Genomic DNA, 4,988 nt, shown 5'->3' on the forward strand with positions numbered 1-4,988 from the left:
CTATGTTTTTATATTTCCTATGGGGTTGGGCGTGGCATAATAGTTAGGGTGCCAAATTGTGTGTGAATCCGAGGGTTCACGATTCGCGTCCTGATGCTGCAAAAGCGCGCTTCGTGTGCAAGCTATAAGAATGACAGTGAAATCGCGATATTCGCTAAGATAATAGTAGCCCAGGAGTTTGCAGTAGGTGATGTTGACTAGCTGCCTATCTGTTAAAAATTAGCCTATCTGTTAAAAATTTAATAATTAAAGCTATTAAATTTTAAAAATAAAAGCCAAACACACTTCTTGTGTATTAAAACTGGTGGTAACGTTTTGGAATTCCAGCGCTAATTGGATCATGCGAAAAATCTGTTCTTGGAATACTGACAGTAAAAGGTCAGTATATAGTAACACCAGAGAACATCGTGATCCAGCGTGAAAGTTTCGTGCATGTCAGTTAATATTTTTGGAGGTTTGTGACGTAACTTACATGTACACACACACACACACACACATATAGACTTGTCAAACTCGCAAACAACAATAACGTTAAACGTGTTTCATTTCACGATTAAGTTTCATTTTCCTAGAAGTAAACTAGGTTATCCAGTCTGCGTAGAAATTAGTACGTCATCAAAACTTATAAGAATTTATTTTACTTCTTAGTGTTTAGCTCACCAGAAACATTTAACTACAAAGGTGAATTTAGTGCACAGTGGTGTGCAAATGATCCTGGTGACGCCTGAATACAATGAGGGCTCCTTCTAACCAGTTACTTATACAATTTGAGATTTATTTATTCTTCTATTGTTTGTGTGTCCTTGTTATCAGCATATGCCGAGAAGAAACAAAAAACATTGCACGTGTTTTACATAATTTTTAGATTTTTACAATGTTCATTTTTTTAAATTCTGGATATTAAAACTTCTCTTTTTATTTAAGTTTAAGGTTTTCGGAACGCTTTTTTTAGGATTTTCTGCGTAGTTCTTGTCGTATTATTTTAGAACTATAATAACTTGTTTCGTGTAAGGTAGTTCAATGTTACATTGTTTGTGCAAAACATTTGCAGCAAAATGATGCATAATTATTCTAGTAGTAAGTAAAATAACTGTATAAATAATATCCAGTTTATATATATTAAGGCCCTCTGGTTGCTACTTCATATAGTTAAAAAATTTCACCAATATTTATGTGTTATATGACATAAACAACATCTCAAAATTTACACTATTGTTACGACAGCGGAAGTTACGTTGACTCTGGTAACACGTCATGATATTCTCGAAAGATCTTGGATTTTCCTGGCAACTCTAGTCTGTTCCAGGCGCCCTCTTTTTTAATATATAAGCCCGGCAAATAAAGCAGAATGGATAGATAGAGAGATTGGAGATAGAGATAATCGAGTCAAGCCGTAAGTAAAGTGTCTGAATCACTGTGATTTATAGCGTGTGTTCATAAAAGTAGTCAAGTTTAAAGTGACTGTGGAAATTCTATGTATTGCAAAGTTGTATCGAGAAAGAATAAACTAGTTTTAATTAAGAAAGGACTTGTATGGCTGAAGTTTCTCGGAAGGAATTTCTACGGGAAATTAACAAACAAGCAGATACGCAACATTAATATACTTTCAAAACATGGAAATATATTTGTTCCGAAATATCGATACTACAGAAATCTTAGAAATCGTTACTGCACGAATCTGAGGTATTATTGCTACAAAAATAATAGGATGTTGTTGTAAGCGAATTCTGAGGTATCAAGCCACACTATAGTGTGTCATGCGGCCAAGAAAAAAAAATTGAGAATTTGATATATTGTTTACCGAACGTAAGTACAAATTTTCGACAAACCAAACGCAACGCTTAGCTGTTACAGTAAAAAGAACGGCGATTTTGGAAAGATAATTTTTGCTCAGACCTGCAAGACAAATACTAAGTGGAATCGTTCTGAAACTACTTGCAGGAATATCAATTTAATAATTGGCTGTTATCAGGTTTTTATCGGATCTCAATTGACTAGGGTGTCCAGACCTACAACAGTAAAGGATGTATATATCTTGTTTTACATCCTAGATCACACTGTATCTTAACACGTGATACCTTGCATACATATGTAAGTAACAATATAATATTGTACTATGTCACTTTGACATAGGTATACTTTTTACGTTTTCTCTACATGGTGGACATTCAACTGATATATAGGCCAAGTGCTACGCGAAGTGATAAATCCATGTAAGTGTGTGTAAAATCCATGCATTTACAACTCACACTTCTACTGTATATGTATTTTTAGGCTTTGTTGAGTAAGGTGTGATGATATTCCTCAGAATCACTTGTACGCTCTGATTTTTAAAAACTAGTGATATCTAAACTAAAAAGAGTCCAGCTGTAACAAAAAGTGCGTCCAAGAAAAAAAAAGATGGCGACTAAAAGATGTGTAAATCAAAACTGGTGGCCAAGCCAGTGCAATAACGCTGTTGATGACATTTGGAAGTTTTAATAATGGCAATTCAGGTAAACAGTAATGCTGTTGATGACAATGGAAATTTTAATAATGACAATTCAGGTAAACAGTAATGCTGTAGATGAAGGTGGAAATTTTAATAATGACAATTCAGGTAAACAGTAATGCTGTAGATGAAGATGGAAAATTTAATAATGGCAATTCAGATAAACAGTAATGCTGTTGATGACAATGGAAATTTCAATAATGACAATTCAGATAAACAGTAATGTTGTTGATGACAATGAAAATATTAATAATGATAATTCAGATAAACATCGTGTTACAGACTCCTAATTATTTCTCAGTAAGCATCGTTTTGATGTCATACAATACTAAATAAGTTTAATTCCCTTTATCTTTCCACTTTCTACCTTTTTGGATTCAGCAAGATTCGGTTTCAGTTCTTGTTAACATATTCTACTTAACCTTAATTCATATATTTCATTTTCTTAAAGTTATCACACTTTGTGTTTTTTTTTCTCTCTCTCTCTTTATGTTTCTGTAGCATGTACTTCCATGGGCCTCCCGTAGGAAGGAATAAAAGGGGCATTTCCCCCTTACATTTCACCAAAAATTGTACGGGTTATTATGTAAACTTAGCATCGTAGTTAAACTAAATATTTTTAGTAATTTTTATTAAAACTGTAAATTTCTGTTTGCGTTTAAGCACAAATAACATATATTATTTTAGTCTGTTGACTTACGCTGTAAAAGCTGAACCTCTACATGCATGTTTTGCCCCCCCCCCCGAAAATATTTTTGTGGATACCCATGTGTACTTTTTTATCTTATATTTAGTACTAGCTATACGCTATGCTTTCAACCCAAAATAACAGTGAACAACTCGGATACGTTCAATCTGTTAGAGAATACATTATTTCTGCGAATAAAAAAATATATCGCTTTAATTTTTAGGCCTGCAACAACTACAAGTTCATATTTGTAGGCCTGCAAAACTACAAGTTAATATTTTTAGGCCTGCAAAACTACAAGTTCATATTGTAGGCCTGCAATAACTACAAGTTAATATTTTTAGGCCTGCAATAACTACAGGTTCATTATTTTTAGGCCTGCAATAACTACAGGTTCATATTTTTAGGCCTGCAACAACTACAAGTTAATATTTTTTCCAAGTTTTAAAACAATTCTACTCCTTTCTCCTCTTATATATTCTCTCTGTGTAAGCCCTTGATAGCTAAACTGTAAGCCATATGCTACAAAGAAAATATAATTAATAACATCTTCTCAACACATATCACCTACTAGCTACAAAACCAAATCTAACATTTTACTTTCAAAAATAGAAGCAAACATTTTCTTCGTGGCATGCACCCAAATAATATATAATAAAAGGATGCTAAAAATATTTTAGAATTTCAAAGTTCTACAAACATTAATGAAAATGACTCCGAATTGACTACTTGCTCAGGCATTTGATGGTAGCATGTAGTCAAGTTTTTACCATTTTTGATTAGAAAATGTAGGACGGGATCTTGATCTCTTTTCAGGTTAATAATTTTAACAAAAAAAAGTAAGTGCTCGTAGGAACATGTAATAAAAGAAAACAGGAAAACAATGCCCTACTGAAGCTGTTTTGCTCCTTTTTTTTAAACATAAACAGTTAAGCAAGTTTCTAATTGTGTATTTCCTTTACACGGTTTTCAGGTGTGACTAATCTACTAAATTCTCCACCTTATTCGAGTGTCTTTGAAGAAATTTATATAATCTCTCACTGGTGTTTGTAATCTTTAGAATCTAGTTCATACGTAGGTATATCATCTTACTAAAGCGACCCCTATTGTTCACGATGTCACGGAAACGTGCCATTATTTGTTGAACAGTCACAACGTGGAGATCACCTGTAAATTATTATCGTCCTTCTTCATATTTCTTTATATCTACCTGTTTATCTCTATAGTACGTTGTCAGATGACGATGATTTACGAGCACATCATTGGATGACCTAGTATGTGATAACAACAGGGAAGAACATAACGAAGATTCACCAATACACAGGTTAATTCTGACACAATACCAGTAAACTGGCCTCTTAAAAAGTACCTATCATGACCTCATTAAAGCTCTTTCCTCGAGGATGCTATAATTTTAGCCAAACACACAAAAAAAATAAAAGTGTTTGCAACAAAACTAGAGCTCAAGATATCAGAAAATAAAAACACGTTAGACATGGAAATTCTCGTGTCTTTAACCTTACAAATCGGGCCATCGTCTACCAGCCTAAATAACAAAGTAAGACAGAGAGGTTGATACTGATTTTTTTTAGTGCTCTGTTCACTGCAGGGAATCGAACCTCATATTTTACCGTTTTAGTCCGTAAAGTCACCGCTAACTCACTCGAGGACAAGACTGAGATAAACTTGATTCATACATTGCTGTATAAAATGTAGCTCCTGTAATAATATTTCGTGTGAATATTAATTCTAAAAAATATAAATATTCTTTTAATTGTAAACTACATTTAACCAAACACTTATTAATTG

The sequence above is a fragment of the Limulus polyphemus genome, unplaced genomic scaffold, assembly GCF_000517525.1.
Source record: "Limulus polyphemus unplaced genomic scaffold, Limulus_polyphemus-2.1.2 Scaffold792, whole genome shotgun sequence".
Lineage (NCBI taxonomy): Eukaryota > Metazoa > Arthropoda > Merostomata > Xiphosura > Limulidae > Limulus > Limulus polyphemus.